Source organism: Thunnus thynnus, chromosome 9, assembly GCF_963924715.1.
Source record: "Thunnus thynnus chromosome 9, fThuThy2.1, whole genome shotgun sequence".
In the NCBI taxonomy this organism is placed as follows: domain Eukaryota; kingdom Metazoa; phylum Chordata; class Actinopteri; order Scombriformes; family Scombridae; genus Thunnus; species Thunnus thynnus.
In genome coordinates, this window is record NC_089525.1 from 30578313 (window position 1) to 30593858 (window position 15546).

Below are 15546 nucleotides of genomic sequence, written 5' to 3' on the forward strand. Positions count from 1 at the left end.
GAAAACTCGACGTGACTGACTGGTTTGAAAAGAGGACTCCAGGGATGACGTCATCAGCACACAATATTGTTTTATCTGATTCTATGCAGCAACAAGTTTGTGATAGTGCTTGGTGCAAAACATGCAGTACCTTTTTAGACAATAAATATGAACCTGTAGTTCAACTCACAGAAAATAATCACTATTTAAAAGGCACAAATTGTTCAACAAACTGCTTAAAGCCCAAAAAACTCTTGATGAGTTGATGAAAAAAGTCATTTTCATCAATGACAACTCCCTTACTGCTCTAAGTTTACGTGTTAAATAAAGCCTGATTAATTATATTTGCTAATTAATATTAACTGCAATCTTTAATGAGCCAATTACTCACAATTTTTTAGACTTTTTGAATTTAAAGCCCACAAATTCAGACAAAGTGGTGAAAGATGAGAACGTGGTGCTTAACAAGAACAAAATCTGAACGACCAGTGACGTCACCTGCACCAATTTAGACATAAATGACTCATTTCTAGCCATAATTAACTCTGCCAGAGAAGCTCCTCAGACCAACATGCTGCTGATAAATGACTCACAACACTCTTATAGAAGACCGCAGAGCACTGACAGAGAATCCCATTTCCAATCATCAAAGCAACCTGAGGGCTCAAAGATACAAATCAGTTGTGCTGCTAAAAGCAATATTCCCTCAGAGCATAATCTTCAGCGTGATTAAAGGATAATTAGGGTCGACCCTGGACCATCGTTTTTCTATGATTTTCAATGATACCAATCGATTCTGACCACAGATGTGTTAATTTCTTCATTATTGAGCTAATTACACCTTGTTTGCTCATCTTGAGAGACAAGTGGACACTTGTATCCATAACAGAGGCATCAAAACACATCTGTTACAACATATTGACAATCTGTTGTCAGACAACACCTTTTATGAGTATAATAGTGCCTCTGATGAATGAAATATCACAACTGAAGCTGTCCATTATGTAACAAAGACAACTTTCTTCTAGTAAATTACAGTCTTTAAATTATATAATCATACTGGAATAAAACAAAATGCTTTGTCATTCATTGGTTTGGCTTGAGAACATGTCTTCTTAGGCTTCTCCGTTGAAATATTTGAGAAACTTGTAGTTGAAAAACAGCAGCAGAGATTTGTTTTTAAAAAAATGTTGACTGGAAGTTGCTTTTCAAAGCTGTCTGGCCGAATAGTGGAGTTATTGGTGTTAACAAACAATAACTACAATGTGAAAAATTTTCCATGTATGGTGACATCAGTAAACATAAGTCTTGTGTTCACAGGAGGTGTTTCAGTCGTGCTTTTCAGCTCTCACAAAAGCGACTGCTGAGATCTCAGTGAGCAGTAACGTTGCTAAAAATAGGTCCAAGGGGAAGGACCCAACAGGAGATCCACACAATTTAGTTCAGTTTATCAGTACTGATTTCAGTGTGCATCTGCAATGTGCCATGAGGAAACATTACAGGTGTTTTCACTTGTGCTTTTACCTCCAGTTTATTTCAACCTGGCATATTTCAGGTGCAGATCCCTATGCAGTCAGCTATAATGGCTGTTCCAGACAAATGTTTGAAATGATTCATGTAAAGATCATGTTCATTCTGAAAGCTGTAGGAGGCTCGCACAGCTTGCTTTATGTTGTTGTAGTCCTCTTTCCTCAAAATTGCTACATGAGAACTGACAACCAACAACGGCCACATTTATGGGAAGTATGCCAGGTCAAAATAAACCAGAATTATCTTTAAAACATGTCTGGTTGTCTGACAGAGTAGGTTATTATAAGCAATAAGTGTCTTTAATGCAGAGAGCTCATTACACAGCTCTGAGTGTGACTTCATTAGCAGAAACACTCCAAAGTGAAGGGATCCTGGGAAAGAATTAGTTTTGGAAAGGGCCTGTATGCATTCTCAGTGTCTGATGGGGTTTGAGATATTGAGGATGTTCAGCCACTGTTGGTTTTAGTTCTAGCATGGTCCAGCAAGCATGACAAGCTGGTAGGATTTCTGTGGACAAATCAATGACGGCCAAAAGCTCCTGTTAATGTTTTTCACATTTTATCCCTGCTGGAGAGAGGATACTTTCCTAGTCCAGCTTTAAATCCACACACTGACCCCTGAATTCCTCTAGCGTACCTTCACATTTCTTACAAAATAAAATTTTACTCCTTCAGGACAGAAACAGACAAACCAGGCCAAACTTCTGTGAGAGTTCAGCAGCAGTTTCATTTTGTCTCTGTTTCTCTTTGCTGTTTCATGCTGCTTTCTTGTTTCACAAAGTGAACCCTGTTATACATTATTACCTCTCTTTCTTCCTGCTGAGGTTTGTCCTACTCAAAAGAGAAGAAGAGGAGTAGAGGGCGTCTGTGCATGGGGAGTAATTTGATATATGAATATATGATAGACACACCTGGCTGGAAACATGTTGTCTGTCTGACTAAAATAGATGACACATAGTCGGGGTCCTATATAAAGGTAAATGTTTTGACAGGAAAAGATTATTCAGAGAATCAGGTTGATGTAGGAAGGGGAGGCAGAGGAGGAGGAAGGTTAATCTTTGAACTTGATATTTAGGTTCTGTTTCTTTTTTTGTGTCCATCTCAAGATCGACACATACATGTGTTTACTGATCTGATGCCTCATGTGAGTGCAATGTTGCAATGAAAAACATAAAAACCTAAGGTGACCAGTATAAAATTGTATGCTCTTTGTTGGTTTGTGTGAATACCTTTTGAAAATGTGTTACCAAGTGTGTGAGTGTGCATAACCCTAATGGTCCTGAGTGTTTGTATTCACGTATCTGACTAACCTGTTTGTGTCCTCTAAAGCTGTTTTTCCAATTGCTGGGACTTAATGACCCATAACCAAGAGATTCCAATAACCTGAACCTTTAATAACTTACAGGGCAAAGGTGGTCGGTTCTGCTTTGTCTTTCCATTGCATTTTGAAAAACGGAAGGAGGATCAGATGTATTGAAAAGGTGGCAGTGGGAAAGATATTATCATTTGTATGTTCTTTCTTATAAAAAGTGTAAAAAGTCCTCAACAATGTATAAATTTAGCTCTTGGAACCCAAAACTCCAAAGTGGGTAGACGACAGTGAAAACAAAAGCAGATTTTGGGACGACAGCTACAAGTTCAGTTATGGATTGGTTAGAGAAAAACATCATAATCCACCTTCCATCTGCACAGTATATCTGGTGGAGCTCAATGCTTCTTATGAGAGAGAGAGAGAGAGAGAGAGAGAGAGAGAGAGAGAGAGAGAGAAACAAAGACAGACAGTGACAGCTAGATTAGAGCGGGCATAATATAAATTAATAGCCGACATTTACTCTTCAACAAGCTGAAAGTGACACCCAAGAAATAAAGAAAAGTAATGACTTAAACAATCTGGATGGTTCCACTGTTATACAATGTTTGACTTGCTGATCTGTTTGCAGTTTTTACCTTGTTATCTTTGACACAATCTCATATGTCCTTTTTCTCCCTTTTGCCCCTTCTTTCCTTTTATCCTCATTTCTCCCTTTTACTCTCCTCTTCCTCTGCCCTCCTTTTATTTTTATGTATTCTTCATTTGTGCTTCCTCTCAGCTTGTCTTCTCTCAACCTTAAAGTTAAATACTGCATGCTGTATGTGCACTTTTAAAGTACGATTTCCCAACTTTGCGTCTTTATATATCCAAATCCTCAGAACTAGACCGTTTAACTTTAAATGCTTTCCCATTCTTCCAGTCCCCTGCAAGAGATTGACAAAGGGGTTTATGGGTATTTATCATGCCCGGTGGGATGTCGGGGTAATAACTTGCAACCACGGTGCAATCTATCACCTCAATACACAACTCTTTCCATGTGGCACCCCGTTATCTTCTCTCTGTCATGTTTCCCTTTTATCTCTACCTTCTCTTAGCTTTTGGGTTTTTATAGAGGTTAATAATGTCCTCATTGTCTCTGGGTGAGATAACACCCTTTAATAATACCTGAGAGGAGGAAGGGGTTGTAACATTTCTTCTTTGCTTTAAACTTTATAAACTCTTGTTATGCAGTATAACCCTTCAGGGACATTTTCAAATCTGTGTTGTTTAGTCCAGTTGAATCGGACTGGTTCGTTTCCCCACTTCGATACGTTCGATCTGAACACAGCGATCATGCGGATCAAAACAACCGCACCAAGACCCTTTGAGGAAGTGGTCCTGTCCCAGACGAATTCTGGAGCGGTTCATTTGTGGTGGGAACGTGATCCAACCTCGATCCAACCAAACTACTGGGTCTACTCTGCAAGTTTGAGTTAAACAGCAATGTGTGCTCTGCATACTGGCATGGAGAGTGAAATCAACAGCTGAGAGCCAGAAGACCTTCTTCAGGACTTTCTTCTTGTGTTTATGTTCTTGTTTCTGCCCCAGACACAACTAACCAAAGGGTGGGGTGAACATTCTCACATGGCTTTTGCTGATGCATTTTAGTTCACTAGAATTTTTTTCCGTGTGAAAAGAAACTGAACCAACAACAAAACGCACCACGTCTACCAACTCATCCACTAATTCAGACCAGACCAAACCAACTATAGGTTTGGAAACGCCCTTATATGACAGAATCTCAGATGCAAAGTAGACGTTTTCTTGACTTTGCTTTAAATTTAGGGAAAGATTCTGGAGTCTGTTACATGGTTTTAGATTTATTCCTGCTTGAATCAAGGATTGAACGCACAATTACTGTAAACAACATGAAGTTCCTTCCCCTGAAAAAGTTACAGTAGGATCTTTTTATTCAAGCAGGGTTGCGGTTACAACTGAGGACACAGAGTTCATGTCCGAGGTACAGTGATATCTGGAGGAGGAGGCGGTGTGAGGAAGACTGTCTCATCTAATGAGGAGAAGGCAAGTGAAAGCCTGCCTCGAGTTTGTCAGATGCCATTGAAAGGACTCTGAGGGCACGAGGACAAAAAGTTATCTGCCCTGACAGGGAAAAAAAAAAAATCCCTTCGGCCTGAAAACCAGGTGCTCTGTGTGAAAAATGTCAGGTACCACTCATCACCTGGCTGACACCATCCATATGGTGAAACACGATGTAGCAGCATCGTGCTGTGGTGATGCCTCTCTAGCAGCAGGGAAAATGAGACTGGAGAGGTTTGTGAGGAAAAACCTGCTCCAATCACACAATGTGATAGACCAAATGAAGATTAAAACAACAATCTGGAGCCAAGACAAGGCTGGAGTGGCTTCCTAACAAATTGCTGAATGTCTTTTAGTTGTCCAACCAAAGCCTGATACACTTCCTTTAAAGATCTGTGGAAAGACCTCAGGCACTCGTTGTCCAACATGACAGAGCTTCATCAAATATGCAAAGAACAAAAGCAGAAAATGTCCAAATCCAGGTTTGAAAAGCTGGATGGATGCAGGTCTAAGTCAAATGTGTGGTTCTGCAAAGTAATGAGTAAACAGTCTGAATATGAAAGCCTATGTAGATTAGATACAGGTTTTTTAATAAATTTGCACGTAAAAAAGTGATTTGTTTTGTCATTAAAGTCTGCTGCGTTTAGATTGAATTAAAAATTTATAACAGCACAACACATTAAGGGAAAAAGTAAACAGAACTATCTGTGGTTGGTGTGTAGGTATGGGCCTGTCACTATGACTACAGACTTTAAATTGGATCTGCATGGGGTGTTTAACTCGCATAAATCTTCATAATAGTAAGACAGAGAGAAGTGAGAGGTGCAGAGAGGAAGCTGGTAGATTAGAGGGTTTATCTCTTGTCTTCTGGGAGTTGAGATGAGTCATTCTTTATTTAGAAGGCAAACAAAGCCACAGGTTAATAAGGAAGAGGGCGAGACACAAGAAGGAAGGTTTCACAAAGAAGAAAAGGCTGCTGTCTCTGACTGCAACCTTATCAGTCGTCAGGTTAAGGTTCACACATTTGAGAAGAAGACACTTTTACTGCTTCATTGATTGAATGCAGCAACTTGCGTCTCTGCTGTTTGATGTACCTTGCACTTTTGGCCTCACAGGAGAACATTTTCACACTCGGATTCTCATCATTGTAGTTCACTGATTCATAAAGGAGTTCAACATCATGTAGTTTGTCCACTTCAGGGTAAAGTGTTTTCTGACGAGATACAAATACACAGAGCTGCACTCAGTACACGCAACCTAGCACAGCTGACGATAGTGGAATTAAAGTGGTAGAGGTGTTTCAACAAGTCCTCTAAACTGAACAAAATTGCAAAATGTCTTGTGATGATTGTTGCTTAAGCAGAGCACAAAGCAAATTTGAGCTTATTTGACTGCTGAACCATTTGTGTTTATTTGCCCCAAACAGAGACTCTGGTTCTTTATGTTATTTCCCTCCAGTCTCTCCTTTTTCCTCTTGTGTCTGTATATTTATGAAGTACGTTCATAAAGCCCCAGGTGTGAATTCGCGTCTACTCACATCTGTGCATTGACTTTGTATTTAATCGCGCTGCATCTAAAATTTGCTTCGTGTTGTCTCAACACATAGTTGGGGTTACGGAAAGATCATGGTTTAGGTCAAAATAATCACTTTGTTGGGTTTAAGGTACCTTCATCATCATGGTTAAAGTAAAAAATACTTGTTACGGTTTGGGAAAGCTCATGGTCGACTTTAAAAGATATCAACATTGCCTGTTAATCCATCCATCCATCCATACTTTTGTCTTTGCTGCTGACAGACAACAGTCATAATTCACAGGCGCTAGGAGTCACATTTCTGTTAAATGTAAACTAAAGTTTTTTAGGCATATGAGCAAACACCTGATGGTGTTATTTTTCTTGGCAGGGTAATCTCATGTTCTCAAATGGCTAAAACTAATCATAGCAAACTGTAACTTGACCACAGGTTAAATTAGACAAAATACTAGCAAGCAATCAAATGAACAACCTAACGAGTGCAAGCTAACCAGCTTCTGATGATTTCACCATTACCTTTAAAGGATACTTCCTTAACACACAACCACACACAAAGAAACAAAGATAAATGAACACAGACACCTGATTGAAATCCAGCACATTTGAGCTTGAACTACTGTACATTTTTTAAAAACGGGACAAGCTTAAGCAAAAATGTTATTTTTTCACTAGCCAGCTGCTCTCACCTGTTATATGTGGCTCATTATTTCTGTAAAATGTGGCAGAATTTAGCATACGTCAGATTTGTTCTGACAGAAAGCAGGTCACAGTTAACAAACATCTTTTCATGATATTGACATGACATCAGCGTACTCTGAGATGGTCCAATATTTTCTCTTTAGCTTTTGCTCTCTATCGAATCCTGAGGGAAATATCTGGCTCTTTAGCTGCTGAATGCTCAGCAGCTAGTCGATAACTGTGTCTGTTTGCTGTTTGGTGCTGAGCAGGTAGTGTACAGTGGGTTTTAGAGCTTTTTCTTTAAGAACAGCTGCCTGCTGCAGCTGAAAACAACACTATGAGAGCGCTGAGAGTAAACAATAACAATAAAGTTGCAGCCAGACAGCTAAACAATGAGCTGAAACTCATTATAAAGCTCCGTTAAGCTGCAGAGTCAGGTAATAATTCTCTGTAGGTTCATCATCTCACAATACACAATGTCATTACATTGTTATTTTTTGAATATGCATTATAGCTGATTTAAACAGCAATTAACCCATATAACCCCACTCTCTGTAAATCCTGTTTAAACTTGGAAAAGAAAGAAATGTGATTAGTAAGATAACACCACACACACAAATACACACACACACAAAGGCTTTTGTAACATTTCAGTGTTGATTTGAATAATCAACAATAAGCTTTATATAACCATTGTTGGCATTTGACCTTTTCTGGTGTAATTCTCCAATTTACATGTGTGATGTCATCCATCAGAGGCTGACAGGCCTGTTCAGATCAATGATTCGCAATGAAACTTGATGCAACTTGAAAAAGAATCCCAAGACGTCTGATCATAAACATTTTAAAGCTGGGCCGCTCACATCAAAACATCACACACAGACACAGATGACCGTTTCCATAGCAACACCACACTAGCATATCCCACTTCCTCTGTGTTGATCATAGACTGTATAAAAATATGGACATAGTTACCGTGACGTCACCTGTTGGTTTCTGAAGAGCGGTTTTGAAGCTTAAAGTGAGCCGCTCCGGTCGTCGCCATCTTGGCAGTGCGTGACGCTGCCTAACTCCCAGTCAATCAAAAATGGGCAAAGTGGCAGGCCGAATGGCTGAAACGAGCCACCTAGCGGCTGGCGGACCTGTCACTCAAAGCAGCCATGTCCTTCATTATATATAACTTTACAACTTAATGTACGGCCATACAGCTGTCATGAAAGGGGAAATTAGCTATAGAGACCAAAACCATTTTTTGTACCAGGCTGTAAACATGTTTATTTCTGCTGTCAAGTTGGGCATTTTAACATGGGGGTCTATGGGGATTGACTCGCAGCCTCAAGTGGCCATTCAAGGAACTGCAGTTTTTGGCACTTCCACATTGGCTTCATTTTACAGCCCCAGAGGTTGTCGCTTGGTGTTGATACATTGTTTTAAGTGGATTAGCTGGATTTCTGTTTGTTTCATGGATGTATAAAGAGAACTGGATACAGGAGGAGCTCTAGGCTTTGAAGCAAATTTGACATAGCGGCCAAACTGTGTAATTACAACGTCACGTGATGCACACTGGCCCAAAAAGACTTTTTCCCATAGACTTACATTGTGAAAGAGACGTCTTTAAATCAGCAGATACATTTTTTTGAGTCACAACCCCCGCGAAATGACTTGTCTCACTATCAGAATTAAATCCGTTCGGTCCGATCACATTTCAAAAGCCTAGAAGAGCCACATGATTGAATTGTTTTATCCCCATTCAAGTTAGCCGGAGGGCTAAACCGGAAGTAGCCGAATCAGCCAGCAAAAGTCACTAGTGCACATGCTCTATGGGCTGCACAATGCGGAAGATCCGGGTACTTTCATACCGGGAGGTTGATTTTTTTTGCTTCATGTACCACTGAGCAACTTTCATAGGAATGAATGGGGCCCCCGCCTCCGACGCTGTATTCAGTTCTCTTTATACATCCACGGTTCATTTTTGATACAATGAACAAGCTACGTTTCTATATATGAACAGATTGAACATGACCACCGTTTGGCTGGTGACTGGTGTTTTGTTTGTTAACTTTACCTACGTTCTAAAACCAAACTTGGCGATTTAACAAGGTTGGTCTTTTGAGACCCCAGACAACAACGGCTTCAGACGCTCTGCAACTAACCAGCTCACACCGCTGCAATTTTCTCTGCAACATTCTAAAACCGTTTCATCTTGTTGCGAATCATTGATCTGAACTAGGCTTTAAACACGGAGCACTATCTCACTGCAGCAGCGCCTGGCATCACAGGACACTAGCTGGCTTTAAGTGTGTGTGTGTGTGTGTGTATGTGTAGAGGTCACAGGGGTTTGAATCACCACATTTAGTCCAAATAGCGACTGTTATCGAAGCTCTGCAGATGAAGGGAGCTCTTGCTGCACACATGGAGGGAAGGAGAAGAGAGAAAAAAGAGGAGGCGATGGAGGAGAAAGAGAAGGAAAGAAAGGAAGAAGAGGGATAAGAAACAGCATCTGAAAGGAAAAAAGAAGGAGATTCTGTTTCTGCATCAGGGCTGTACAGTACGTGTAAATGACAAAGCGTGTTCAGTGCCACAAACATTGGCTTAAAATACTCTCAATTGCATCAGTACTGACCCTAGAGACACAACATGACGACAGATGTACAACGCTATCAACTTTACCTTTGAATTACATCCAAAATGATTCATTCTGAACCTCATGGAGGAAGCCAACATTTAGTATCACTGCAGGAAATAATTAGAGCTGTCCCCGAGGATATTCACAGTTGACTCAGAGTCTGCACGATGCACCGACTCAGAAGGTGGGGTATTTTAATATTTTAATTTGTCATGTACTATTCATGCCTCCGCCCAGTTACTGTACAATCCAGCACTCCTGCAGAGCAGCTGTCCCACACCACCCTCCCCGTAATAGCCTACCTGAGTCTCATGTTTTACCTGTAAGACTCACATTTTAATGCCTAAAAACATCAGATTTCTACAGAATCAGAGAAATAAAAAGTGTGCGTCCTGGTATTAGTTCAGTTATAAAGTCCAAACACACCACGGAGCGTCTCTCCTACCTCCTTTAAAAGTAGTTTAGCCAACTTCACTAACATTCAGCTCCAAAGCTGAGAGGAAACAGAGACACTCTGCTCTGCGCTGCACTGTCCTCCATTTCCATTACATTTATGTATTTAGGTCATTTAGGGACAAGACTCTTGTAAAAGTATACAGCCTGTTATGCTCCTGCATTACTCTGCCTTTTTTTCATTCGACTGAAATAAAATTATATTCTTGTCAACATTTCAGGAACTTTGCAAAACAGTTTTGTTTCAGCTCAGTGCATTTTTGTCTTTTCTAAAACATTCGATAATCCTTCAACTGATCTGAAAGTAAGAAGATCCTTGAAAATGTTGATGCATGATTTTTCACTGGAGAGCAACGGCAAGATTGTTGACTTTTACTTTTGATATGTTTAAGTACATTTTACTGGAAAAACATGTAACTCTAAATAAAAAATTTGAATGTTGAACATTTACTGGAAAAGGATTATTTTTACATTGTTGTATGGCTACCTCACACCGAGTTACCCAACTATCCCCAATCGTTGATTTACAACTAATCAATCCTCCAGTTGCCTGTAATGGCAGCTCCGGAGGAACATTTTCCAGACGCTTCCATCCAAGTTTTGTTTTTTAATTAAATCTGACGTTAATATCTCTCCTCAGCTCAAACTCTGGAGGCAGTACATCCCCAACGGGCTCACCACGGGTGAAATTAGACCATCAGCCTAATTTAACAGCTATTGCCTTCGTCATGATTAGATATTTAACATCTCACTTGGTAATCACACCACGCTGCAGACATTTCCAATTCTCACGCAGACTTAATTTGCTTCAATAGATGATTTTTTTTTTTTTTTAATGCAAAATATGGGCTGTTTGTTAAGGGATTAGCAGGGGAGATTTTCCTTTTTTTTCTGCATAGTTAATAAGGTGTTTAGTACTCAAAGGGGATTGAATCTGGTTAAGTTTTCATTAAATTCAGGGAGTTGTGCTTCTCTTGTATTCTGAAAGCAGAGATTAGTGTGAATAGAATATTAAATCCAGTGCAATGAGTAGATAAGTCTCTGAAACGTCTGGATATCAACTGTGGTGTATTTAAAGAAAAAACGCAGGCATGTTAAGCACTTGAGTTATAGTATTACATGTGTGTTATTAGAAATCATTTCTTTAATTAAATAAAGACTTGTTGCCTTCTTTATTTAATGTCATCAGTTTTCAAACTTCTATGACAGCATGCACCGAGCTGAATTTACTGTTTACAGATGCCAAAATATAGAAACTACAGAATTATGACTCTTGATGGTTTTACCTTTAACTTTTTCATGCAATTTTTTCAAGTGCTGGCCAAAATATAGCCAAAATATTCATGCAACTTTACTGCATTGTTAAAAAATAGAAACTAGAGCTGTAGAGAATCAGAGAAGTTGTCTTTAAACTTTCACTTTATATGTCATTTAGTTCATTGTCGATACAATGTGGATCTTTAAGATAATGTGGATCTTTAAAGTTGGAGTGCAGGACTTTTGTCTCCCCCTTCTGGAATTGTGGGTAATTACAAAAATCTGTCGGCGTCACAAAATTAATATTAATTCATTCAATTACCATTTATGCTGGTACATTATCGCTCTGCTGTGGAGGAAGACGACTGGTAGTCAAGTGTTGGCTATGAGAATACTATAAACTTTCTAAAGAAACACTTTCTAAACTTCCAAGTTGTGTGTATGTCTCTCTCTGTCTCTCTGTTTTCTCCTCTTTGTCTTCTCTTTTCATTCAGACTTCTCAGCACTGGACCGCCGGCCGTCCTGGGACCGCTCTCTCTCTCCTTTGCCTCTCGGTGACGCATTTTGGATCTGGATCTTCGTCCTCCAGGAATTTCAAGCTCACCTCTTGTCTCTCTCTCTCTCTCTCCCTTCTGTGTTAATGGTGTGCTTGAGTTTGTGTATTCTGTCCTCTTTCCACGTCTCTATGGTGAGAGGAAGTCATATGTCTCAGGTCTTATCTGTTTGGCAGCACTATGAAGTTTCTCAACATCCTCCTGTATCCATATTGTTCATGCACCGTATTGGCCCAAATATAAGAGGAAAAAGTGGGGGTCGTCTTATATTGGAAGATGCAACAACATGTTTACAAGATCAGACATCCTTTTTGAAGAGAGAGCATACTAGTGTAACACATAGAGTGTGTTGTGTTAAGGATTGTTTGTTGCCAGGCTAGTGAGTGTCTCCAAGTCTGCCTATAGCAGGTCTTTGAGAGCTCAGTTTAACAGGAGTGTCTGACGGCGCATGTAACTTGTTTTTCTGTTGCAGAGGAAATAAATTCATGATGAATTCCAGCGTCTTTACTGCAGAAACAGACCGGAGTCCGAATCATCTGTCAAGCAGCCAAGAAATACTGCTGTCACGGACATGTAATTGTCAAAAAAAAAAAAAAAAAATCAACATTTCCAACAGTGTGAAAGTGTGAGTGTTGATAGACAAGCTACACAAGTGTGGGATTTACGTTCTGCTTTAATGGACGTATTTCACTTTTTTACTAAAGAAAAAGTATGAAGACTCTCTTCCTCTTGGATTATCAGCATCTCAGGGAAACTTTCCCAACAGGACGAGTGTGAAATTCTGTTGTATCTTCGGAAAATCTTTTTCCAAAAACAGGTGTTGGAAAAGAGAGGGACGTCTTATAATCAGGCCAATATAATATGTTTGCTAACTATCTAATATTGTCATGCTGATTTTCCACATTTAATTTTTTTCTATTTTTATTTCAGTCCATCCAGTACACACATCATCTGTCACATGTCTGTCCGTCCTGGAAGAGGGATCCCTCCTCTGTTACTCCTCATTATCCAAATCCATGGCATGATTGATTGAATAACGGGTGTCTCAGCCAATCACGGTTACTGTCACTATGGTGGATGTAACTTTCTCATCTCTTTACAGAGGCTGCTTATCTTTACCAAAAACCCGGATTTAATAGGTCCCGGTATACTCACTCACAAAAACACACAGAGGAGAGAATAGGCGTTATGTTTTTCTCACTGTAAGTCTTTTTTAAACACACACGTAGGCTTTGCAATTATTGTCAGTGTGACTCAGACGTGCTCTATCTGCTGACCCCAACAGTTAATGCAGGTAACAGTAGGTGTTTAAATGAGCTTCAAATCCGCTGTAATTATAAAACACTGGTTTCTCATTACGCACGCAGAGATTTGCTCTAAAATAACAACTGTGACAAAAAGGGGTCATCTGCTTTTATAACATGACTGACAACATAAAATTAAACAACTAACATCACAGTATGATGTAACAGGACATCCTGTAGGGAAGTCTGAGAATAAAAGTACATGTATGTAACATTACATAAATGAACTCAGCTAAGGTCAACTAAACATTGTGTATACTGGACATAACAGCACTGCTTTTGATCAATCATCTGTCTGTACTGATCGGATTTCATCATGCATGGATTCATGCATGAGAGTAGACAGATGAGTAGACAAGCAAATAACACTATTTTCAGCCTGTGGTCCCATCAAATATATACCAATTCTCTAATTCCTCTGGGTTCTGATCAATATTCACCACTGATAGTTCAGTGTATTGATTAGGCCTGAGGAGACTTTCCATGGCAGTGTGATGGCCTTCGGGGTTCAGAGAATACACTGACATGACCACATTGATCTGTCCGCTTAAATGGTTATCATGTATACCTCCATTACAGACTGAATGGGACAAAGAAGAACAAAGAGAGAGGTGGGATAGAAATGAGCACTGGATTAGTTTAAGTTGAATGTAAAGCTGCACTAGGTGAGATGTCTTTGTTATACTGATCTAATCTTAGTTTAGGTTAAAAGGGTTAATGACTAGCCTTGATACTAGCACCGATATCTCTTTAAAGAAAACCAAACATCTCAGTCACTCAGTTCACTATGGGAAGAAAATACAAACTCACTAGAGGGAAGGCAGTTGCAATACTGATGTTAGGAGCATTACTGTGGTAAATGTAACTTCTAGCCAATAGTGGCAGCACTTCAGTTTGTGAGGGGGAAAAAAATCTTGTGCCATCTTTTCATTTACAGGTGATATATCATGCTTTTTGTGAATTTCTGTCATTTATATACTGTTATAATGTCAAATGTCTATGTTAAACATGGTCAAAGTTACAAAACTTGAGGTGAACGTGCATAAAAAAGCTCCCTGCAAATCAAAAACCAGAGCTTCATCCTACTCTAAATGCTCCGTTTGCAATGTTACCTCTACTTCCTCCTCGAGCTGATGTCAGATTGTTCTCACATGCCCACAAACATTTGTTGCTATGGTCATTTCATGGGTTGTTCATGTTGTTCACTCGCATATTTTGGATCATATTTCAGCTCAAACATGCTTGGATGTATTTTAGCTGCCAGAGCCAGCGAAAGTCTGCAGAGGGGCAGCTTTCTGAAGCTGTCCAACTGAGGGGCTGCATAAACGGTCAATATAAGAGAAATAAGGAGTCTTTTGTCCTGGAAGTCATGCAAAGATATTCCAGTTGAGCCACAGAATATAAATATAGACCTGGAAATGTGTATGATACGTCCCCTTTAAAGAGCAACTTAACACCTGGCTGAAAAGCAGTGTTCTAGCACGTTTTAAGTCTGTTTCATCTCTGACCAAACTTGTACATTTGCACATCATTGCAGCAAGTTAAACTACTGAAGGGGACCAAAAACAAGATTTATATGCAGTGTACTTTTTTTTTAACTTATTTGGTTAAACTCTTACCAAAACTACCAAAAGGAATACATTTATTTTATTTATTTACCGGCCTTGATAGCAGCCCCTACACCCAGAGGAAATCAGGTTAGCTGAAATCCCTTCTTAAAACATAATTTTTTCTTTTTCAGTTTCTCCAAATTTTACTTGCGTTTTTATTTATTTAGTTATGGCGTCATTGTCTGTGCAGGCCAAAAATCATACTTTAATGATTTTACTTAAATTTAAGCACACAACATTGCAAACAAGAGTCCTCACAAGGTAGATTCGTTTTTTTTTAAACTGCTGTGATGTGTAGCTGTAGATGAATCATTTTTCTGCCAATAAACCATGAAGTTTTGATATTGTATAATATTGTTTTCAACATTTTAACAATGTTTGCAAGGTCACAAAACCGCATCCACTCCACAAACAATTGCAGTATGTTGAATGATTTAATAGAAACCGTCTCGCCCACGTGGGATTCTGGGTGGGTTGGCAATTCCTGCAGCTGCATCCGAAGAGCCTGGATAAGACCTTGAGTCTAAAGCTGAAGCTTCACATTACTGTATGTGCAAGGTGTTGAATGAACGTCACTTGGCCTCAGACGTATAACCTCTCAGGGACGCTGGCATCAATCGGTATCACTTCTCCAG